At 41.4% G+C, this 26,154-nt stretch overlaps 1 protein-coding gene across 3 annotated transcripts in view; it reads right to left on the bottom strand.

Moving 5' to 3' along the window:
* Nucleotides 1-26,154, bottom strand: part of GSS (glutathione synthetase) — a 1,684,034-nt gene that overhangs the window by 1,583,308 nt on the left and 74,572 nt on the right. The gene's annotated exons all lie outside the window — the stretch shown is intronic.

Here is a 26,154-nt window from a genome sequence, read left to right as displayed (position 1 = left end):
CTGAACTGCATTTCCCCAAGTACCTCTCCGTGGGAATATGCTTGCAAATTTCACACATTTCTTGTTGATTAGAGTTGCAAGTAGGACGATTCTGGAAGTACCCCATTTTTGGAAGACCTGGGCCAGTTGCTTCTGATCTATTTCGCCATTTGTGGCAGTGACTGGTTACCCTGCTGAGAGAATCCGCCCATACATTGTCTATGCCTGGGACAAGTTCCACTTTTAGAGGCGTGTGTTTTGGCAACCATTCTCAAATTTGCTGGGCCTGAGAAGAAAGGCTCTTCGACTTCATGTCTCCTTGCTTGGCAAGATAAAACATGGTGGTGGTGTTGTCCATTCTGACTAGGACACAGGAACCGCAAATTCTGGGTAGAGAAACAGCTTTAAGTTTCAACATACTGATGTGCATTTGAGCTTCGTTGGCAGACCATTTTCTGAAGATTTCTAGCTCCTGGAGATGCACTCCCCAACCTTCCAACAAAACATCCGTTATTATGAAACTGGGCCGTGTCGATTCGAAGGGAGAGACCTGGAGATGACATTGTTTTAATTTCCCCACCATGGGGATTTTCTTAATTGTAGGGGTTATGTTGATTATGTCCTCGAACGAGCTGTGGCTCTGAACTTACTAAGTATCCAACTGTTCTTGTAGAGGTCTCATCTGTAGTCAACAGTTTGGGATTAATGGAATGTATGATGATTAGGTAAGCTTTGGTGACCATAGTGTCTAGAGTGGTCCCCAGAAATGTCAACGACTGTGTTAGAATGAGAGATACTTTTCCATATTCAGCTGGAGCCCAAGCGACGAAGAGGTAGCAACAAGCTAAGGTAGAGTCTCTTACTGTACAGATTGCTAATCCTTTGACTAATAAGGGATCCAGATATGGGAATACCTAGTGACCCTGTCTTCTCAAGAAAGCAGCTAATGGCGCCATATACTTTGTGAACACTCTTGGAGCCTACCATAGTCTGAAAGGGAGAACCTTGAGTAGTGGCACACCGCCACCTCGAACCTTAAGACCAATGATGATTCATGTGAATGGTAATGTGTAAATGACATGCGTCTAAGAAATCGAGAGATGTCATAAAATCTCCTCTGTTGATCATGAGCAAGATCTCCTGCAATAAGAGCATGAGGAAGGGTTGCTTTATTATGTATTTGTTTAGTTGTCTGAGATCTATCCCCTGTCTCCATTTCCTAGACTTTTTCTTTATCAGGGAGAAGTTGGGATAAAAGCCTTTGCCACGTTGCCGGAAAGGGACTTCTTCTGTAGCTCCCTTCAATAGACTATCCAAAATCTCCTTCTTTAGGAGAAAGAAGTGTTGATGTGCGCTCTTGCATGGTGAAGGATATGGAGCTTTTGTAGAAATTCAAGTGTGTCACCTTGATGCACAATATCCAAAACCCCTTTGTCACTGGTGATAATCTCCCATTGGGTGAGAGTTTGTGGCTCAGATGTTCTCTGCAGCGGTGTTAGATGACTTGTGCTTACAAATGTCACTGTCTTCTTGCCGAGTCTTGGACTTCTCCTCCCATATACAGCTCTTACAAGCTAGCAGTTTAGTATAAGTGATGCTAGACCCTCTGTATTGCTGTTGTTGCCCAGCGTATTGAGGTCTATGTCCTTGTTGTGCTTATGACTGGAATCTGTACGAATGAAAGGAGGACCTCTGAGTTTTGTCCTCTTCCCCTTCCTCCACGTAAGAGTTGAAAACATTTTTGTTGGAGTATGCATAAGAATCGGGCTGTCTCGGTGCCAGTTTTCATTGCCTGACTACTGCACCTGCCATTTGCCTAAAAGCAGAGAAAGGTATGTCCATTGCTGTGTCTATGATCTTCAAGAACACCTTGGCACCCTCTTGCAGAATATCTTTGGACTCCTCCTTTTGCTCTTCAGGCAGATGATAAAGAAGAGGTGCAAGATATGACCACATTCGTCTGTCATCGCAAGCTTTGTGTGACTGGGAGAGGCATATCGAATCTCTTGGAAGCATGTTCCATTATTTAATTAAATCTTCCGATATCCTTAGGAGAACGAGCAAGAGACAGTGTGGGTGAAGGAGATGATGGTGGTATGTAGTCATCCCATTCTTGACCATGTGTACTTGGGTCACTAAATCATTCTCCTTCCTCATGCTAATCATCTTGATCACTGTCTATGTAGTCATCCCTAATAGTAATGGTGAAATGTACCACTATATTTTCCAGAGTCTTGTTCGGTACAGAAGCAGTAGGCAAATGTTGCACATGAGGTGGTTCCATGGGTCCCGGAGTGAGAGAGGATGGCACATGAGTACAGAAAGCGTTTATAATCATCTTTGAGTGCATGCCTCAAATCAGATACAAGGGAGATGGGTATTGCTACTGTATCCCGTTGTGCAGGAGGTTGTTCTTCTGTTTCATCATAAGGTTAGTGTTACCAAAAAGAATCGTATTGATGAGAGACTGGCTGTTGGCAAGTCATAAAATGAATAGTTTCCCTCCAAATAATTGGAAGTATCCTTCTCAGGAATATCCTCATCATCTTCAGAGTCCTGGCATTTCACTCCTAGCTGCGAAGGGCTGTATTCAGGCCCGGAAAACCCTTTATCTGCTGATTATTCAGTGTCAAGAAGATGGACTGGAGGCAGTAGGGGTACTTTGCTTGGTGATGTTAAAGCTGGCCTGAGTTGGTCAGATTCATCTTCAGAGAAGAATGTTGACTTTTTTATTCTTTTCAAGGGGGTCGTCGATGATGTCGTTGACTAAAAGATTTTCCTTGTAACAGTTACCATCTCTGATACTGGTCTCACTGACAGTGACTTAAGAACTGCAGTCAACGGACTGGATGGTAATGTGATCATTGACCGAGCACTCATTGACGGAGTGGTCGCTAACGGGGTGGCCGTCGTCGCTGTCATCAACGAAGTGGTGGTTGTCATTGGTGCTCTCGTCGACGAAGTCGTCGTCCACGTGACTGTTCTCTCACACAAAGATGTAGCCGAAGACTGACTTAGTCGATGCTGCTTTTCTCATCAACAGATCTGACGACGGTCTCACCATCATCAAGGCTTATTTCTGAGGAGTGATAGGCAGAGAAGACGACGATGTGAGAGATTACTTCTGCCCAGAGCCTGTAGAAGAGTCCTTTAAGACTGCTTTTCTGATTTTTCTACAGACATCCAATCTCTTAGAGTCCTTTATAGATGAGGTAGAGCCCTCACTTAGTGTTTTTGCACCTAAGAAGTGCAACAAGGACCTTACTCCTCATCAGATCCAGAAAGAAACCTGGATGTTTTCTTTTGTAACTATAACAGCAATATGGCTTCTCCGTTTTTAAGAGTTTTCGCAGAAAAAGTTCTGCCATGCTTACAGTCCTTGGGGATATGGTTAGGGTGTAGGCAATATAGACACACTTTCTGAGGATCTTTAGTAAATAATCCTACCTTTCCACAGGAATCACGTCCCAAAAAGACTCTTCTTAGATCCCTCTTAATTAATAAAGCAGAGCACCTAAAAAGATGAATCCAATAGTTCCTTGAAAGGAAAAAGAGGTCAAGAGTTCACAAACTGCAAGAACTGAGCAGAGCTCAGAGAGTCTCCCTCACACATGCAGTTAGAAATGTGAGGTAACTTGGTTCTGCAGGGGTGTAGTGGTCATGGGTCCAGCCTCTGACTGGCTGAAGTTTGGGTCTATTAAAACAATGTGAAATGGTTAACAATGTCACTTACTTTTCAATGGCCTGTCAATGTACTTTTTAGTACTGCTTTTTTTAAATACTGTGCGGCTCCCACCATGAGGATGGGGAAGATTCAAGAATGTGAATCTATGAAAGATTCAACAATGGAGAAAATAGGGGCCAATCTGATCCTCCAGGAAATTCACCCCTACATCAGTGTGACAAAATATATTCGGTGTAGCCCTTGGCTTTGCCAATAATTTGCGTAGGAAGCCATCTTCAATTATCTGAAGTAAAAGGGAGTTAGTATTTCCCCAGGCACAAGCTCCATATAAGGCCATTGCAGAACATTTTATCTTATAAATATAAGTAATTTGCTTCACATGTCTATGTCAGAGTCTTGATACATGTTCGACAGCTCTCTGAAAATGAATGGATCTGGTGTTGAGTAAATGGGACCACATTAGCTCATCATTAAAGGAGATGCCCAAATAATTACAATTTATAACCCTATTTCTCAATGGGGTCCCGATCACAATGTATTTTGTCCTTGGTTTTCTAAGTCCTCAAATCACAGTGTAAGACTTGGACATATTTACCTTTAGATCAAGCAAGTTTATCGAGGCAGCTAATCCGTCCAACAGAAACTGTGGCCCAGTTGCTTTTCTTGCAATGAGAACGGCACTGTCTGCATGTAATTGTATTTATATAGCGCTTACTACCCCTGATGAGGCATCAAATCATTTTTCTGCGAGTAGCATGCTAATCCGGAACCCAAGAGGAATTACTGGTGGAGTAGTATAGGAAAATATGAGTACAGTATTAGTATTATTATGAGTTAATTAGAGCAGAGGCTATGTGAGTTTGTTAGTTGGATTGACTAGAGTAATGTAGGGATAGAGGAGGGAAGAATCCAGAAGTGTTAATGGGGAGTTTATAGTAACAGGATGAGGCTTGGGATGAGTAAAGGAGAGATGGAGGAGGGAAGAGTCAGTGGAAAGGGTAAGGGAGCTTATAGTAGCAGGAGGGGTTTTGACTGAGTCAAAGGTGAGATAAATGAGGGAGAATTTTGTAGGGTTGTTTGGGAGATCATGGTAGCAAACAAGTTTGGGGTGAGCTAGATGTGAAAGAGGAGGAAAGCACTTATTCAGGGTAAGCGCGTTGGTGGTGCCGGGAGCCTGGGCAGGAGCACTTTAAATTTATTTCACGCTCCCGCTGTCGCGGAAAGCGCGTTGGTGGTGCCGGGAGCCTGGAAAGGAGCCCTTTAAATTTATTTCGCGCTCCTGCCGTCGCGGGAAGTGTGTTGGTGGTGCCGGGAGCCTGGGCAGGAGCCCTTTAAATTTATTTCGCGCGCCCGGGCAAAGCCCGGGCCTAGGACGGGCCTGTCCTTGCCCATCATTGCCAGGAAGAGGCAGAGCAGGGCCACCCCCCTGACATCCCTCCAAAGACTTCTGGATTAGGCAGCTCGTAGGTGCATGGCTGCCTGAAGGTACTGTGTTGGTGTTTCGTTTTTTTTAACTTCCTTTACCACCTGTGATTGGATCTGACTTTTAGTACTAAACATAGTAGAACTAAAATCACCACCGTTTCGCTATTACAACTAGGGCTGGTTGGCTTTTGAAACATATCTGTTGAGGTACTTGTATTCTTCCCTTTTTCCTTCTGCAACAACCTGCCTGAGGATAACAACTTACCAGGATGGGGAAAAGGAAAGCCACTAGCAATCCCACCGAGCAGGGAGAGGCAAAGAAAGTACCTCGACATGCGGCTGAAAATTGCACACTGACTCAAATTGATGATCTTATAGAGGAAGTGGAGAGTTTGTTAGCCACTAAGCCCTCAAAAACCCGTAGGAAAGATGCTTTTGCCACTTCGAATGACATAAAATCCTTTTTCGCCCCTGTGAATAGAGAATTACAGATACCTATATCTCAGGGTTCTAATTTAGAATCTAATAAGACAGAAAATTCAAATATCTAATAGAGAGCCCCAAACTAAGCCCGCTTAGACGGCAAGATAGTGTGTGTCCCCTTATAAATTGCAATAACGGCTTCTCACCCCTTGCCCTATTGTCGCAATCTGAACCAGAGAGAACTATGCCAAGGGGAATTGAGGAGTCAATACCAGTTTCAACCACTCAGAAGGAACATCCTGCTGATTCACAGTTAGTACAGATAAGAGCTGAAATTTTGAGTCTTAGAGAGCACCTTACATCCTTTACCCATATGATATACGAGAAGTTGGATGGTATATCCGCGGTAATCGGGGACATAAGGAAGTCATCATTAAAATCTGACGCTAACTCCTTGGCAAAGCCAATCCTAATAGCTGAGACATCCATGACAAAGAGGTGTAGGGGTCAAAGGGCTGAAATGGTAACCCAGATTACTCACGGGGGCGATAGTGTACCTCCTGTAGCGGGCGTTTCTAACAAATGCGATAACATTTCGGACAAGGGAGCTAACTGAGATGCACAGGGATGGACTCTTAGATAAAAGGTATATATGCTTCTCGGGAAATATCCCCCAAAGTCAGATTAGACATAGTGATTACGATATATATATGATAAATGTCCCCAAGCTAAGTAATGCTCAACTAGAGCAAGGGGAATCTCTTAAAAATAAAGTAATCCATTGGATAAGGTGGACAAAGAAGTGTAGGTCCATTATAAGGGATGATATAGTTACCGCACAGAGACACACAAGAGTAGGATCAACAACAGATCTTATAGGGCTAAAATTGACCAGCCAGAGAGAGTCTAGTTAAGGGCCTTCTGGCACTTGATGAAAGAGTGAGACCCAGTGCCTTATCGTAAGTGGCACTTTCCCATAAACTCCCCCAATCACTGATAAATTTGTTTTCCCAAGGGAGAAATAATACCACAATTGCCCAGCATACACGTACCTATAGAATGGATCAAAAGCACAGCCCAACTTCAGCCATAGACTGACGTGAAGCCCCCGCGGTGAAGGTTGGGAGGGATGGCATACCCAGTCTCGATCTTTTTATGCCAAGCAACCACATACTATATACCGTGGGAGCGGAGCCAAAAGTGCATTGTAGCGACTTACTAAAGGAGAAGGTCCAGGGAGTACTACCTTGCTTAAATGAGACTAGAGAGAAGCCGCTAGATAAGGAGGATGGACATGATCTACCGATCAGGATTTTATCTTGGAATGTGGCAGGGCTGATTCAGAAGACAGCTAACCCTGACTGGTGTAGTTTTATAGATCAACACCATATTATTTTATTACAGGAAACATGGGCTCCATCTGCAATAAACAGAGAAGGTTATTGGACCTTCCAGAAGACTGCGCTTCCATCACCATCAGGCAGGGCTTCGGGTGGTTTAATAATCTGGCTAAGACATGATTTGTTTCCAAAGGTAAAGGAGATACGAGGGATCTATTAGCCGTCATGGTTGAAATTAGTACTGCTAGGGGTCTTGTTAGTATAATAATTATAAATATATATGTCAGACCTGGCACCCAAAGGACTCAGACTGTTCAGATAAGTACGCTATTAGATTTTCTTAACTGCCTTCCTGGAGGGCGGGGTTTAATCGTCGCAGGAGATTTCAATATGCAATTGAATTGCAGAGATGACCACCAGCAAGGAGGAATCCAGTTTGCAGATTCATGGCATAGATCTGGGCCGGTGCAAGCCACATCTAAGAAAGAAGGAGGAGCATTAGAAATACTCGAAGATCTAATAAAAACAAAGGGACTAAGAATAGTAAACGGAAACACCAGATCAGATACCCCGGCGTCGCCTACATATAGGAGAGACCTATATTCTAGTCACCTGGACTACGTTCTAGTAGATGACGCTCTCTGGAAATCTCTTATTGATATGGTTGTTCTCCCTCATATTGAAAGTGACCATCAAGCTTTGAGTACCTCCTTTTCTACTATTCTATTCAGCTGTAATACATTGACAACATGGGCCCAAAACATGGGCTAACTAGGACCAATGATTGTAGAAATGTGAAATGGGACTGGGTGGAAGATGATGTAAACTTCCAGCTATTAATTTATAGAATAGTTGTAACAACGCTTTCCCCATTGAAGCATATAAATATGATATTGGTGGATTTGATCAATCTGCATAGCATCCTGATCACCCGGTTAAAACCACATTTCCAGATAGTAAGGAGGCGGACAGAGATTGGGACTAGAGCATTGAGGTGGTTCTCTAACTCCTGCCGTCAGGCCAAAATGCAGCTATTGGGAACACTTAAGGAAGGGAACTGCAGAGAGATAAGAAAATCTAGGGCTGTATACAAAGTTGTACTTAAAAACGCAAAAAAAGAGTGGGTAACCAGACATTGGAATAGGATGGTTGATGCACTTCACAAGAAGGATTTTAATTTATTCTGGAAATTAGTGGCAGACAAAAGCAGTACCCAAGGTGTGGAGAACTACTTTGTAATTCAGCCAGAAACTTGGGTGACGCATTTTTCAAATGTATACAGAAAACCTCAAAATAGTAGGACTATTACTCCTCCCCTAAAACCTAATGACCTTTTTGCCAACACCTTAACGGGTGGGAGAGCTATACCACCCAAATTTGACCTGGACCTTTTTTCCCTAAAAGAAACAACATTGGCTCTCCAATCAATACGTAAAGGGAAGGCCCCTGGTCTTGATGGCATCTCAGGTGATTTATATTTGTCTCGACCGACAACCTGGTCTCTGTATCTAAATGCGCTCAGTAATGAGATATTGAGGGGGGGAGGACTTCCTACCACGTGGCAAGGAGCAATCATAGTCCCCATTTATAAGAAAGGGCCAAGGGAACAACCTACCAACTATAGGCCTATTAGTCTAATTGATGTTAGTCAAAAGATATTCAGCAAGCAGGTACTGAATAGACTACAGACATGGATAGAGGATTCTCAAATTCTCTCAGACTTCCAGGCAGGTTTTAGAAAAGGAATGAGCACAATAGATCAGGTATTTAGGTTTAACCTTCTCTGTTGGAAATATTTGTCACTCAATAAGAGCCATTTGTATGTAGCTTTTATTGATTTAAAAGCTGCCTTTGATATGGTACCTCGGGATATATTATGGAAAGTTATGGAGAGTTATCAACTTGATGGAGAATTACTAAGATTGATTAGATCTCTACATGAAGGGACTTATGCTCACGTACGCTGGTCAGAAAGTGGCGATCTAACGGAAGCTATACCTGTCAATAGGGGGGTTAGGCAGGGGTGCATTTTGGCACCAACACTGTTTAACCTTTACATCAATGGTGCCACGGACCAACTGTTACATTGCAACCATGATGCCCCAAGGCTAGCTGGATCTCCTGTCCCCATTTTAATGTTCGCCGATGATACTTTATTAATCTCAAGAACACCCATAGGCTTACAAAATGAATTGGATGCCTTTTATAACTTTTGTTCTAATAGAGGTCTTGAAATAAATCCAACAAAATCGAAGTTCATGGCTTTTAACCTGCATAAACTGTTTAGGGGGAAAATGACCATAGCAGGCCAACCAGTGGAGAGAGTTAGCCAATTTGATGATTTGGGGATTAGGCTAAGTGATGACCAACATTGGTCGGCACAGATTGGGAAGAGTCTGACAGCACTTAGGCAGAGGTCAACAGTGATAGGGAGGAAAATTGCCAATACTTTGGAAGGGGAGATATCACCTGCCATCACTGTTTACAAAGCAGCGGCAGTTGCAGCTTCAATTTATGGCGCTGAGCTTTGGGGACACACTAACTCTAGGTGTCTGACCACAGTAGAAAACCATTTTATACAAAAAAAATTGTGGCTGCCGATGAGCACCCCCTCTCACCCCCCTTATATTTGACCTAGCCCTAAACAAGATCCACAACTAAATTGCATTAAGACCACTCATGTATTGGATTCGTCTTTGGACTTCAGAGTACCTGTCCACCCTCCATGTAGCATTAGATGAGTTTCTCGTAAGTGACAGTGCACTAAAGATCCCTTGGTTCAGACATATTAGAGATACGTGTACATTTCTCAAGATGGAGGAGGTGTGGAGTGCTCCTCACAATTTGACCAAGGAAGTAAAGGAGCGCGTAAAAAGGTGCTACTGGGAGAACATTTTGGCTCAAATTTAGTAAAAAAATCATGGCAGTCGGACCCTACAGTTCCTAGACCATAAATGTAGCCCCAAATTTGAGGCCTATATGGATAATGTAAATCCTCCCTATACTAAAACACTTTTTATCAAGTTTAGATTAGGGACCCTCCCGCTCAAGACATTTACAGCGCAATGGAGATTGGAGGACTGTAACTTAATATACTGCCATTATTGTCAAAAGACAAAAGAGTCACTCGCGCACTTTATGTTTTTTTGTCCTAGATATTTGGCACCTAGGAAGAAGTGGATTGCTCCGTTATGTAGGTCAGTTGGGATAATGGAATGGAATACAGCATTACGCCTTTTGACAACTGACACAAATGACAAAATAGTTTTTCCAGTTGCGAGATACTTACAAAGTGCATGGGCCATAAGAACCAGAGAATTGCTATAATAGTGTGTTTTTAACACATTGGCCTTAGATCATACTTATTTAATATAATATAACAAGTCTTAACTGGTTGGAGTTAAGATATAACGGCCTAATATTTTATATTTTTATTTCTGGATCCTAAGATTTTAAGAACAATGATTGTTTGCTCAGTTTCCTACAACTTTGTGATTCTATAATTTATCTAGGGCTCTTAAAGTAAACGGTGGTATGCTTTGCCTAATTCCTCTCTCTTATACTCAATAACTGATACAAATGACAAAGTAGTTCCCCCAGCTGCAAGATATTTGCAGAATATATGGGCTATAAGAACTAGAGAATTGCTATAATCGTGTTTTTTTAACATATTGTTCTTAGATTATATTTATCCCGCTTAACAAGTTTGAATTGAATGGAGTCAAGATACAATGACCTAATAATTGTATATTTAATATTCTGGGATTTTAAGATTTTAAGAATAATGCTTGTTTTGCACCGTTTTCTACAATTATGTTTTATTCAGGGCTCTTAAAGTAAACTGTTACCTTTTTGCCATTTTCTCTTCTAATAACTGATATGTTGCACAATTATGTTATGCCGTTTTATTGCCTACTTTTATGGCTTCGAGCCGAAATAAAGTTACTATTTGATTTGATATTCAGGGTTATTTTGGAGAACAAAGTAGTAGAATGAGTTTTGGATGAGCAGAGTTGGGATGGAGGATAGATTGATAGAGACATAGGGTGATGGGGAGACAGAGTAAAGCTGACAATAGAGTAAATAATTATTATTATTTATATATATTTTAATTATATTTATATTTTTTAATGTATTTATAATTTGACTTATTTCTAGATTTTATTTTATTTGTTTTTATTTAATTTTTCTCTGGTATAGTAGGAGTAGAGTAATAAATAGGTATGTTAATACAGAGTAAGGGAATATATGTGCAAGGAATATAATAATGGGTATATGAGAAGAAAAGTAGTATTGTCTAAACACAGACTTTCAAGATTTTAATATTCAAAGTTAATTAATAAGTGTACTTTTCTAACATTCAGCTCAGCTTTATTACAGAACAAATACCATAAAAGCATGTTGGCAAGGATTCTTACGTTAAAAAAAATATATATATTAAGAAGACCAATTACATTCAACTGCATCTTAATAAACCTCAGATTCAAAAAAACTCCAAAACTGCCAAAAACCTTGTGATGCAAGATATCAGTAATATAAACAGTATAAAAGTTCACAATATGCAAAGCCATAAAAATATTAATACATAACTATGAATACAAATCTTTGTGCAGAGAGCAATAACGGGCTACAAATTCACATGATGTTTAAAGGTACTTTGTGTCCTTTACCCATCTGCACAAATATGATTAACGTTCTATTGTCTCGCTAAACATTGCAAAAAATTACATCAAATAAGTTCTCTTATTCATTAGAACTGTATGTGTGCCAAGAATAATACTCATAGTAAAAATAAAATTTTTATTATCATACTTAAAAATTTGCTTCTAACTTACCAGGTTGCCTCTAAAAACCTTGCCAGTGTGCATACTACAATCATACGCTGGCTTGTTTTGCAAATTCTAAGAGCCAAGTAACAATCCGTTATACCCTGTGATTTGCATAATGGTCTAATCCAGCAAGCCCTCTGTTTCTTGTACGCCTGGCAAAAAAATAAAACATGTGCAATGCTCTCTCAGGTCATACATCCCATTGGACAGAGATTAACTGGGTTTTCGGTTTGTTTTCATCTTGAAGTAAAAGCCCACAAAGGTAATGATCCAAGTCTAAATCTGATATGAAGTGCACGTGCTAAAGGTGAAGTTAATATATCTAAGTAGTGCTCAAACTCATAATGGCACTTAGTGGGCTGGGCTAAGCCAAGTTTATAAAAGGTTTTTTCCACATACTTACACCATAGGATTTTTTCTGTTAGAGGGGCTGCTAACACCACTCTGAGCCAAGCTCTGTACAGGTCTAACGTAGCTCAGGACCATAATCGAATCCAGTACTGGAGCAGTCTTAAAGCAACTGTCTTTGCTAGGGAGTTTAAGTCCATTCGGATGGGCAATGTGGGAGAGCTCAAAGGAACTTTTAACAATGCTTTTACATACAAATGTTCTGCTCTCTCTAAATCTATACCCCCATAGCTCTGCACCATATATGACTCCTACTCTCACTTGGGTTTAGTAAATTTCCATTTCTAGCGTGATGGAATATCTAGATAATCTAGCAGCGAATCTCAATATTCCGCCTGCTTTTTGTTTCAATGGCATTATACGCTTTAGCAGTTGAGCTGACCATTTATGCGAATCCTTTATCCTGATTCCTAAGTAGTCAAAATCTGTTACTCTTTCTAGAATTTTTCCATAAAGCATTATCGTTTTCCTCATTCTACAATTTGTGTCCCCAAATACCATATATTTAGTCTTGGTGCCATTAATTTAGAGACCGTGGTCCCAAAATTTCTCGTGGAGCCTGGCTAATCCTGAAGCAGTTTGCGACAACAATAAAGTGTCGCCCGCAAACAGGAGGCATGGTGTGTTTGCTCCATCGAATTTCGGGGCATTGTTTTCACAATCATGTAAATAGGGTATGCAAGCATTTATAAAGAGTAGAAAAAGTGTGGGGGGTTAATACACAACCCTGTCCCACACCTTTCTGTAATAGGAGTTCCTCTGTGAGTTCACCACCTGTTCCCCACCTTATTCTAGCATAACTCCCAGAGTATAAATGTTGGATCAAACCTAGCAAGGGTCCCAGAACTCTGAACAGACCCATAATTTCCCATAGATTATCCCAGGGAACGAGGTCAAAAGTGGACTTGAGGTCCACAAAGGCGACAAAAAGTCTCCCTGCCTCCAGATAAACAATTTTCCATTTAATTGTTAGGAAATGGAAAATCTGGTCTATCGTGCTTGTTTTCTGCCTAAATCCTCCCTGCAAGTGGCTTAATGCATTGTTGTCTTCAATCCAGTCCATAAGTCTACACAGGACCTGGTAAGAAAAAAATCTTCTGTAGGTTGTCTAGGAGGCTTCAGGGATGTGGAATTCCTATCGCCCGACGCCCGGGACATCTTGTTTGGGGTCAAGGGCAACAAGTTTTTATGTTTACTTTGTCCTTGGGACAAGTAGGCCCAACCCTCTGCAGCAAAAACCTTTTGGCTGCCTGTTTACAGAAAGTGGAACTGTCTGCAGTTGAGGTAATGTGTTTCCAAAAGATAATGCTGTTCAAACTTGTATTTATGGTTCATTATTTGAAAGCCTTCATTATTAGGGTGAGTGCTGTAAATAAATGTTTTAAGGTCACACTTCACTACTGACGTTGGTTCCAGTACAAAAAAAAAATGTGTATACACAGGTTTGAAAAGTTTTGGCTATGAGGCTAAGTATAATGCTCCCAGAATGCTCTCTGATTAGATGCAAATGAAGTGTCATTTAGTAAAATGTTTTGATGCATGCTAGTATTTCCCAAAAATATTTCTAGTGGAAAATCAGTGTAACCATTTTCAACACGATTATGGGAAGCATGAAAATAAACAAACACTGACAAAGCCAACTGATCTGACATATTTTTATAAGTCTTTTAGTTTCATCAATGCGTGTCTTGTTTATATATGGCTTTTGTAACACTTTATTGTTGTGGGAGCTACCAGGCCCTCAACATTGTAACAAACACTGGCAAAAAAAAAAAAGTTTTTGAACTCGAAAAGCACACGTTGCCACCAGTGGCATAACAAAGGCCTGGTTACCGAATCGCAAAACGGGTTTGCGACTCGCAATTAGGAAGGGGTGTTCCCTTCCTAATTGTGACTCGCAGTGCAATGTAGGATTGTTTTGCGAACGCGGGCGCAAACCAATCGCAGTTTGCACCCATTTCATATGGGTGCTAACACTTTCGCAAAAGGGAAGGGGTCCCCATGGGACCCCTCCCCCATTGTGAATGCCACTGCGGACCACTGCCTGCTCTGAAAAAATGAAATGAAAACTTTAAATTTTTCGTTTTTGTAATGCATCTCGTTTTCCTTTAAGGAAAACGGGCTGCATTACAAAAAAAAAAAACCTGCTTTCCTACACTCGGATTTGCGACTCGCAAATTGCGAGTCGCAAATCTGAACCTACCTACAAGTGGCCCCAAATTCTTAAAGAAAGTCACAAAAGTGCACCCATGGTATATGTCGTACCCCTATAAAATATTTGTGAACTGTATTTTAGCATGTGTAAATACACATGTGTAGATTTGCTCATGTGAAAATCTATTGAGCAGTTGCAAGTTTATTTTCCCTCCTGCCACTTTCTTCCCAACCCTGGAAGAAGTTCTAATTCTGCCATTGTCAGGAGTAAATGTCCAACCTTTCTTATTATGGGAAAATATTAGAGAGAAGTTGGTGAAAATCTTTAAAACATGCAGGTTAGTAGGTTTGCAGACTCAAAGCCATTCCAGCCCTGGAACTATTGCTTACTGCTTCCTCCAGCCCCAGTATGCAGATCTGCAGAAAGGTGGCAAAATAAGGAAATTGCTACAGTAGGGATTGAAACTGCAAGTATTCAAGCCCTACTGTGGGAGTAGCCCTGACATAATCAGAAAGGCTAATATCAGAGCTCTTACATAATGAGATTGCTGCCATAATTTGGCGCCACACTACATGGCACCAAAGGGACAAGTAGATCTTTTTACAGGACAAGTAGATTTGAGAAGCAACCTGTCCCCTGGACAAGTAGATATTTTAATAAATTCCACACCCCTGGGCTTATTGGTCTATAGTTCCCTGGAACTGACCTGTCCCCTTTTTTATGGATTAGAACAATTATCACACCTCTCCATGTTCAGGGAAGTTGACAGCCTTCCGAAATTGCATTGGACATGCTGTTGGCATAAGGACCCCAGAATTTAAGACCAGATTTAAACATATCAGAAGGGATTCCATCTAGACATGGCACCTTTCCTGATTTTTGTACTAAAATTGGTGTCTACGTTTCCTTTAAGGTAAATGGTATAAGCGCACTTGTATCTAAAGTATCTGACTCTATTATGCTCTCAATGCCTGCAGAAGGGACTATTTCCTGTCTGTAGAGGTCTGAAAAATATAGCGTCCAGTTTTCAGCAGAAATATGGCATTCAGGTCTAAGATTTTCATTGCGCTCTCTAGTAGCAATCAGGAGACCAAAACCGTTTAGAATTACTGCCTTTTGCTGCTTGTAACAGATCTTGCCAGGTCACCTCCTCCCAATTGGACTTACAGACCTTTATCGTATGGGCGTACTCACGTCTTGCTAATATTATCTTCTCTCTGTTATTCATCCTTACTGCTTCAAAGATTCTACTCTTGGCCTGCCTGCACTCTTTATTGTACCTCCTACAGTTGCTACCTGTACACTGTTTTTTCCCCTTGCAAACTTTGGAGAATAAATACCTCATAGTGGAAAAAAACAAAAAAATGTCTGCCCATAAACTGAGTAGGTGAACATATAGACAGTGCAACCACAGTGGAGTACTTGAGAATTAAATTTGGCATTTTGGCCAATATTCATTCATCTTTCCTCACTTTTTGAATAGTGAAATGCTTATGATAATAAAACATTTGATTACTGTGATATAAAAACAAACAAAAAACGGGGATAATAAGTATCTAATATAACAACTTATCTAGGAGCTATGCAATGAAAATGTTAAGCATAAAATAATATACACATATATATGTATATTCACACACATACATACATATATATAACTGAGTTAATATACATTTGTTAAACCTGCATAAAGAGTATGTGGATAATTTATTATTATGAAATGTTAACAATACATTTTTCTTAAAGAACAATACATATCTAGAATATACACATAATCAGATTATAAATATTTATCAACACAGGCATATGCAGTCCATTGATATTTGAATATGGTGGTTATGAAGGAAAGAGCCAACTTGAGTAGTCTTCTGAAGGCAAGATAGTTATTTGTAGATCTTATATTTGGGGGTAGAGAATTTCATAGTTTGGCTGCTTGAACGGAGAAGGATGTACCAAATATTGTCTTTTTCTTGTACGGTGGTGTTCGAAGGTGGAGCCAATCTTGAGCGGAGGTTTCTTTGTTGAATGTATATGGTCAATTTGTTTCGTATGAAAAGCACTCCTGTTCCATTTATAGCTTTGTGGGTGATACAAAGCAGGTTGAAGGTGATCTTCTGGCAACGGGTAACCAGTTTAGTGTTCTCTGGGCAGAGTTCTGAATACGTTTTAGTTTTTTCATAATAGATAGAGATGAATCAGGGTAGAGGCCATTGGCATAATCCAGTTTAGATAGTACAGAGAGATAGTAGCCTGCACCATGTGTGGAAATCCGAGGTGGGAGAAGATGCGTCGCAGAGTCTTCAAAGTGATGAAGCTTGATTGTGCTAATTTGTCAATTGGGCATTCATTGTTAACTTGGAGTCATGGCAATTCCAAGGTTTTTAACTTCCTTGGATACTTAAGGAGGTAGTCCGAGACAGTCAGGCCAGGCGCACAACGGGTCATCATTTTTCCAGTTGCCACATGTGAATATTTCCGTTTTGGAAGCATTTAGTTTGAGATGGCTTCAATTCATCCACTGATCAATGCCTCTCAGGCAACTGAAGATTTGTGAATTTTCAATGTCTTTGGGGCATTCCAATTTAAGTAGTTTTTGTGTGTCATCTGCATAGTTGTAGCATGTGATTAGAAAATCGTTGATCAATTCTGATAATGAAATCATGTAGATGTTGAAAAGAATAAGTGAGATGATTGATCCTTGGGGGACCCCAGCTTTTGTGAGGTAGGGTTTGGATGACAAAGGGGGAGAGTAGATAATATTAGTTCTGTTTTGAAGGTAGGATGTAATCCAGTCGAGAGCAGTCCCTTCTATGCCGGCTTCGTGGAGTCTTTGAATTAGGGTGTCATGGGCAACAGTATCAAAGGTTACTGAGAAGTCTAAGAGAAGTAGTGCAGCAACTCCACAAAATGTGTTTTTAAAATCATCCAAGATTGCTTTGAGTGATGATTCAGTGCCTCTTCCTTGGTGGATTCTAGTTTGGTAGTCTGAAAGTATGGAATTGTCTTCAATGAACTGTGACATCTGGGCAAATGCTGCTCTTTCTATCAGTTTGCTTAGGAAAGGTCCATTTGTGATTGGTCTGAAGTTGGGGTCCTGCAGGTCCAGCTTTGTTTTCTTTAAGCCTTATTCAGGTCTTCAGTTAAAGTTCCTGTAATTAAAGAGTTATTGATGATTCTCCTTACAGGTGTGGCAGCAGAAGCAGATAGAAGAATGTTCCTGAAGATGTGTGGTAGACAAGGGTCAGAAGGGCAACTGGAAGGCCTGCTTGCTTTGACCAAGTCCATAAATTCACCTTGTGATATTTGTTTGAAGGAGTGCAGAGGCTGGGGTGGTTTATTCTTGGTGGGGATTTTAGGAAAGGGGTTGGTGTGGATGTTTTTCTTCTGTTTTAAATAGGAGTCCAATGTGTATGCCTTGGTTGTGTAATGAGTTGCCAGTTTGCTTGTGACATTTTGTATAGTGGTATGACTTCTTTGCACTCATTCAGGTTTTTGAAGCTTTTTCGATTGATGGTTCCTATATTCTGTGAAGTTTGTGTAGCATAAGTTTGTCTTGAATGTTGTTTGTTTTTAGCCATGCACTTGGCAACCTTCTGATTTGTTCCTTTATATTTTTAAGTTCTGTGTTTCTCCAAGCTGTTGATTTTCTTTTGTCCTGTTTAGTTTTTCTGAGTGGTATTAGAATATCAGAAACTTCCTGTAGCCACCCAAAAAGTTTTGGAACACAAATAATTCTATTTAGATCTGTGTTGGCTGTTAGTTGTGTTTCTAAGTCTTCAAAATTATAAGTATGTAAGTTGCTACGGGGTGTGTTGATTTGTTGTGTTTTATGTCGGAAAGTTATCAAATGGTGGTCTGACCATGTGATTCTCATGATGCTATGAACTGTAATTAGTTCAGGCTTTGCAAAAATGACATCTACGATGAGCTCAGCGATGTGTGTGGGTTTGTGTACAATCTGATGTAAGTTCAATGCAACTAGGCCAGTGGTGATAGCTTTTTGATAAGGCATATTGGTTTGTCAAACCAAATGTTTAGGTCCCCAAAAGTGCATAACTTCAACAAAAATGTTATAAGATTTGAGACTGTATCTACAAAAGTGTCTAGGAATGTTGAGTTGTTAGATGGAGGTCTGTAAAGGAGGAAGTTGGTATAGGGTTGCATCTGGTGAGGAAGGCCTCACAACCTTGTATGGAAATGTTGTCGTTTTACTGGGATTTATTGCTTGTTTGAAAATAATTGCTAGTCCACCTCCTGTCTTGCCTATACAGTTTTGTGTGATGGCTTGATAGCTCAGAGGAATGGATTCATGCAACCTTGGGGCTAAGTCATTTCGCAACCATGATTCTTTTATGAACAGTAAGTCAGGTTGTGTGTCCGTGAGCAGGTCAAAGATGTGATGCTTGTTTTTTAAGAGTGATCAAGCATTTATGAGCAGGCAGTTTAGAAAATGTTTATTAGTGGCACTGTTGTTTCCTTTTGGAGACGGGTGGTCAGTATATTTTGAGCTTGTAGCAGGTGTGTTGTGAGATGTGTGAGTGTTACAATAGTCCTGTTTTTCAATATAGTGTTCCTCTTCAAGCAGGCTTAGTAGGCATTTTGTTGTGTGTGTTGGTAGTGGACATGGTGGCTGAAGATATGAAGAGTGTACCTTTTTTGTGGAGTAGCCTTATTATGTAATAGGCAAGGGGATGTGAAGTTAAGAATTGCATGTTGTTTATTTTGTTTGTGTCTGTTTGTGTGGAAGGAGTATGGGTTAGGGGAGGTGGAGGACCGTGTGGATCATAAAGTAGGGATCTAAATTGCACAATGGATGAGAGGCAGGTGAATGAATGTTGCTGTGTTGGGGTGCTTGACGTAGATGTTTGTGAAGAGTGAGAATGTAGGGGTAAAGATTGGTCAGGATTTGTATTCTTAGTGTAGTCATGAGGGTGGGAGGTGGTGTGACAGAAAGTATTGCGAAAGTTTGTGTTATTTTGATGTGCTGATGTGTGTGTGGTCTGTTCTGTTTTTGGGGAATAGTGTGAGGAGATATAGATGTAGTGGTTTACTGTGAAGGATTTGTATGTGAGTTAGTGCTGGTGAGTGGTATTAGAATATTACAGGGGTGTTGATGTGTTTTGTAGAAGAGTGTATGAGGTGTGCAAGAGGAGATGGATGTTGGTCAAGGTTGTTTGTTAGTTGTGATGACTAGAAAAGGTAATGTGTTGTGAAGTGAAGTGTAAGGATTGAATGGTTGTGTGTAACTGGTGAAGAGAGGGGGATGGTGTTTGTAAGATGGCATGTTCAAAGGCTGAGTTTAGGCATTGTCATGATAAAAGGGGGTCTGTGTGGAGCACACAGAGGATAGTGCTGTTGGATTGTATGAACAGGGAGTGTGTATCTGGATGGTTGAAAATAATGTATAATGTGGTTTTGTGTTGTGTGGGTGATGGCAGGTTGATTTAGTGGGAATGGACAGTAAGTATTATTTGCTGTGAGAATGAAGGTGTTTTACTGTTGTAGGTGTGGATATGTGTACAGGTGTGGTATGTGGGATTTGGCGTCGATTGATGAGACATTGCAATCTGTATGAGGTCAGTTTGTGATGCAAGAGTTGGATGTCTTTGCTGATAATGATTGCATGTTGATGGATGTGTAGGGAGTAAGGTCCTTTCTGGTAAATGGAAAATTGGGCAGTATTTCTGGCCCTAGGTCTGACCAGTCCTGAACAGGCCCCAACTGGCAAATGCCTCTTGTCCTCTCCGCCCTTAGCCTTGGCGCCCAGGCTGAGACACCCTGAGCTCTAGGCTTAGATAGCCCTATTGGCCAATAGAAACCTAATCCTAACCAATCAGATTTGTAACCCTAAACCCCACAACCAATGGGAGACCCAGCCCTATTCACCAATCATACCCCTAGTCCTAACATCCAATCACAGCAATGACCCTAAAACCATGAACCAATAGCAATCTCAACCCTACTACCAATCACAACACCAAGCCTACAAATGTGAACCAGTAGGAATCTCAAACCTAGTACCAATCACAACTCCAGCCCTAAAAACATGAACCATTGGAAATCTCAACCCTAGTACCAATCACAACACCAATCCTAATCCTTAAGCCAATATAAATACTAATATCATCAAACCAATCACAACATATGCAACAACCAATAGAAACTTATGTAAAGGCCAAGTTAACTGAAGGCCAAACCCCTGTGGGAAGGGAGGAGGGAGCTGCTGCTCTATTCAGAATCTACTTGGATACAAACAGACTGAATCCACTCTTCCAAGCTAGCAGAGTCTACTTCCCAGGTAAGAGAGAGATTGTAAAAACACTGAAATACTGCTAGTCGTGCGCTCAGATATTTGGCTTTTTCAAGGCAAAAATATTTTTTCAACACAATTTAAACCAGAGACAGATTAAGCAGTCTCCTAAACACACTCTGGTTAGCCACTGAGGTGTATGTAGCCTTTTACTTAAAAAAACAAAACAAAAAAAGAGTGGAGGGCTGTTTGCAGTCTTTTGTCACAAACTAGGATGCAAATTTCAAGCATTTGTGGCTAAAAGAAACAACAGTTTAAAAAGGCCAAACTGCCAGAATCACAGGGAGCCAACAGTAAACAGATATGGGTAGCGGTACAAAACACTTTTTAACAAATACCAATATTTACCAGAATACTCTGGGGCTCCTTACTTAGGTCTCCTAGGATTCCTTAATCACTGGGCTGTATTAGGGCACAGGGAAAAGGCTGGGCTCACAATTTGGGACAGCTCTGTTACCATTTTGGGTCATATCCTTACCACAAGTTGCTAAACAGTCAACCAGTCCATTTATATAAAGTAAATAAAGAAAAGGGGCCAAAATTACATCCTTGCCAGACTCCTCAAAAAGATTTAAGAGGCAAGGTGCAGTCCATCTCTGGGGTAGCAAACCTTCACAAAGCCATCCTAATGCGAGCAACAAAGGAAATCAACACTTGTTTGACCCCCCCCAAAGGACATTAAGAAGTCCCATACTTTGGCACAGTTTACAGTGTCAAAGGCACAGAAGAAGTCCATAAAAGCCATATGAATGGAGCCTTCCCTGGCATTCACATACTTTCCTAAGGTCAGAGACAAGTAAAGACACTGCTTAGTCATCTCCAATACTATGGCACAGTGAGGAAAAGTCTTCCAAAATAATACCTGTGTCTCACTCAGACGACAAGCAAGCTCTAAAAGCAGGTGCATTGCCTGTTATCAGTTTACCCAAAAAGCAGACTGCATCTATGCCCGCCCATCTGGTGCACATAGCTATATTACTGCAAACCTGTAAGGATCTGTTCGGTGAGGGGGTCATGTGTCATAACAGAGTCCAGATTCATGACCAAACACAACTGATTGTGATCACTCAAACAGAGAGTGATTATCTTGAACTCTTCAGAACATGGGTATCAAATCTCTAGAACGTAGGCTAAAATCAATTATGCTAGAAAACCCATGACCTTTGTATGTAGGTATTGGTTGAGAAGCAGAGGTATCAATTTCCTGCACCATTGCTTAATTTTTAGGAGTAACTTGTTGAGACTATCCCCATACATAGAATGGTTACAGTATGAAGAAATCCTCGTAGGTCAGATATGTCTGGCACATCCCCTTTGATCTGAATTTATATGACGATCCCCAACCCATATACTGGACATTAGTGAACCAAGTTCCTCTGCAAACTTAAGTCATCAAGTTGCTCCACTGCTTCTGTGTGTCACAAAGAGTGGGACATACAAAGAGCAGCACTGCATACCATGGAGTTCTCTTAATAGCTTGGGACTTTGCACTTTTTATCTTCACTGAAATAAATACTGCCAAGTCTCCTTTTGATCGCCCCACTGACAATGCGAGGCTGCAGAATGATGTACAACCATCAACTGCAACATTTTCAAGCATCTGTGTTTCCTGACGGCACAGTATGTCATTGCCCAAAATAAAAAAGTTATCATTCTGTATTAAGTAATGTCGATCTAGCTCCAGGAATATTCCAGGATAGAACTTTAAAGCCCCTGGAGTCACCTTCCCCTATATTATAAGTAATGACCTACTTTGGGTTCAGAGAGCATAAACAACCTTCAGATGGACACTTCCTCTTCTCCCCTTGCACCTCGTAAGTGGTACCATAACCTATTTTAGGGTTCCTAAGTAAATCAATATTTGTAATGCCATCCAAGGGGTAAATTGATTTTCAGTTGGAAAATTGTAGTGGGGCAGCCCTATGTACCTTGGATAAGCGTTCTGGTGCAGAAGACAGGTCCTCTGGTTTATAAAAGTAGCCTAAAGGAGGAGCATGAATTCTTCCCAGCAATGAAATAAGGTAGCTGAAATGGCAACAAACCTTTCACAATAACTGGATATAATGAGTCTCATTCAGAGGTGGATAGTGAACATTGATCACCAGAACCAGGTAATACTCTCTTAGCTCCCTGCCCTCAAAAGGCTTGAAAGGTCTGAGCCACTGGACCACTAGAAAGAGTAGCCTGCCCATGTTCATGGTCTATTTCTAAACTCAGTAGGTTACCATCCAGCTTCGCAAGGGCAGAGTCAATGGCATCCAAGAGGCAGACATTTAGGGGTTTGAGGCTCTCAGCAGATGTAATTTAAATTTGGCACATATCATATTTACTAGGTCAGACAGGTCAGAGGATATCAATAAGGCCTCATCCTCATTTGGTAAAGGTGGGGGTCCTGGAGCTTTCGTACTTTGGGGTCCTTCTTAGGATTTGGGAGGGAGCCCAGGGGTAGAAGCAGAGGATTCAGGCAGAGTGAGGCAGCAAGTGAGAGGTTGGCCATAGCAAAGTGGGGGCAGGATCCACTACAGATTTCGAACAGGAATTAGAATTAGGTAAATCGCATAGTTGGGCTTCCATTGATGGCAGATTAGGGACAGCAGAAGCAGAGAGTGGGGCCTGGGTAATAATAAATGAGTCCTGTGACAATAGCAGCTCTTCACTATTTCAGTCATCTTCGAGACTACCCCCAACGCTTTATTCAAAAAGCCCTCAATGGTTGTTCAGTGTCTTAGCTCACTAGAGTATGCCCCCCCCCCCACACCCCCGGCAACTTTACTCTTCCCCATATTTCCCCAAAAAAGAAAAGGGTGCCAGCTCTGCCCAACCAGCCTCGACTAGCCTCACTGGGCCTGCTCTTACCCTGTGCCACCACAATACCTAATAACACATGAGCAGGTCCAGCCTACACCACCAGAATCCACTATGTGATCACTACAATCACCAGTGCAATTCCCACTTTCAATTTTTTTCTGCTTTTTCACTTTAGCTCCCAGGTGTGTTCATAATACGTTACAATACATCAAAGAACGTCAAAGCATCCACACTACAGTGTTTCTGGTAGAAGACAAAGATGATTAAGCGTGGCACCAGAAGAACGCGTGATTAATAAAATGCCATTGTACTCATGTCCCTTTGGGGTTACTGGTCCCCACCCTCCATCTCCATCCACAGGTTCTCCCCAGGATCTTTTCTGCGCCTCACAGTTACACAGTTAATTACTGCATCCCGTGCAGTACCTCTGGGCTCTCACTTCATTGTAGACACAATGCTTATTGTTTCTCACAAAGTTACACAATCACACCAAGTATTCTCAGAGCCATAAGGTCATGGAAGGATCATTAAATTCTTGTGGAAGGCTCAAGCGCTTGATGTCTTAGGCTCCCTCCCAGGTGCTAAACCCCAGGGACACTATACCCTCAAAGTAAGATGCACTCAAGCCCTTGAGCCGCCACACTGCCCTGCCGCACCCTCTCTCCTCAGCACCCAAAGAGAGAAACAGTTGCAGTGCAGCTTGTCTCTGATCACTCACCTCCTTCCCATGGCCTCAGAGCCTCACGGACTCCTATCCCTCTGTTCCTCTTGTCCCCCGAACAGCCTGATCTGTCGGAGGAACCATTCTGCAGACCTCAGCAGTATGTTAGCATCCGCTTGCCTCTGATGTCAACACATGGCCCTCTACAGCTTCCCCTTAGTGGGGGGCTCATCCAACACATGTGGGTGGACCCAAGCACAGTGGAGCAAGGAACCATCTACCCAAGCTTCTAATCCTCAGTAGGCAATGGTTTGTCCATTTACTCTAGTGCTAAGCACTGAAGGGTTTCCTATGAATAGTTTGAACTTCTTGCATAATGCTTTTGCAGTCATCACGTTTTATTTTCCTTACTGCAAAGCTCTAAGCACAACAGGTAAGCCAGGTATAGGTCATATGCACAAATGTGCCATTTTAATCAAGCTACACCTTACTGATGAGGCCCAAAAAAGCCAAAACCAGCCTGAGATTGATTGTGTTCTTGTTTAGGGGGGGGGGGGGGGGGGGGAGACCTGGTCTGGCAGTTTTCTTATTTTTGCTTCCTCTTTTTATAGGTGTTTGACACACCATGAACTTCTAACCGAAAGCCAGGCAAAAGATTGCCTGAAAGCCTAAAAACAAAAAGTGACTGATTAAATGTCACATCTCAGATCATAACGCACAGCGGTAACCAACAAATATGTTCCAACATTTGTTGCTTTAGCTTATTGCCATTCAGGCATGCTTCCTGCAAATTTATAAGTGCAAAGGAATGTTTATTCATGCTTCATTTCACAATTTTCAACCATCCATCTGCTCCAAATTTTAAGTGAGTGCTTGGTCGAATACATCTTATTGGTCACATGAGAAGATACATTATAAAGAACAATGTCATTCTGAAGCCACCATCATTAGTAACATAAATGCTAATGACCAAGCACTGTAACATGGACAACACTGAAGGCTGCAGTGGAAGGTGGTGGGTCATATTCAGAGGTGTGTCCATGACAAATCTGAAAATCAGCAACCTTGGTATCCAATAACACCTGTGTCTCTCATCACAGTAATGTAAGTGGAGGAGGAGTCTTCATCCTGTTTGGACTCTAAGCCTCTAATTTTTTTCAATGTTGGCACTGGTTATTCAATATGGAATATGTGGGGTTGAAGCATATTTGTGTGTGTTTGCATTACTTTTAGTTCATTCTTGGCCAGGACGATTACAGAATGCTATTTCTATACTCATGCACTGAAGCTTGAGGGATAAAGATGGTGAAATTGGGAACATCCACTTTTTTTTTCCATATTAACATTTCACTGACGACCCACATAATTTGAACTTCTGGTCATTTAGCAGCTCTGAGGCTACCATTTGTTTTTATGAAGAAGCATACTGATATCAGTAATTTGGGATTATTCAACATGGAATGGGGATTTTGTTTGCTATGTATTTGTCACAGGGGCACTCCTCCCCCATGTAGCTAAATGTGTGGATTGCTCTAAGCAGGAAAGCTCATTTTCAGGTCCTTTCAAAACGCACTAATTATGGGTGAACCTGGTGCTTTGGCTACATTAATCTACCCCAATTTCCTGTGTTTTCCAGGCTGAACTGTGCTGCTCAGAGGACCGTTTTAGATGAACTGGATTTTGTATGGGGCGCAAACTAATAGCCAGGAGAAGAATGAGAGGGAGGGCAGAAGGGAAGGAGGAGACTCTATGAAGGACAAAAATGACAGTTAACTGGAGAGAGAGAATCCTCAGTGTTCATGTTTTTCACATTCTCTCCTACTGGAGTAAGTAAATCAGACACCTCTAGACAGGATATACCCTGGGTTTTAATCTATAAATCCTGAAAGATCCTTCATGTTAGAAAGGATTTATTAACAGCATAGCCCCTTTGTAGCAAATGAAATGTCTTCACCCATATTTAATGATATAATTTCATATGCACCCCACAGTTCAGGGGTTCTGTTGTAGTCTCTGCATGCTGCAACAATAAAAACAGAACCAAGGGTCATATAGGGGGTCATTCTGACCCTGGCGGCCGGTGACCGCCAGGGTCACCGACCACGGGAGCACCGCCAACAGGCTGGTGGTG

The sequence above is a fragment of the Pleurodeles waltl genome, chromosome 7 (genome assembly GCF_031143425.1).
Source record: "Pleurodeles waltl isolate 20211129_DDA chromosome 7, aPleWal1.hap1.20221129, whole genome shotgun sequence".
In the NCBI taxonomy this organism is placed as follows: Eukaryota; Metazoa; Chordata; class Amphibia; order Caudata; family Salamandridae; genus Pleurodeles; species Pleurodeles waltl.
Note: the sequence above shows the minus strand (reverse complement) of the source record. Positions and strands in the feature narration are given on the sequence as shown.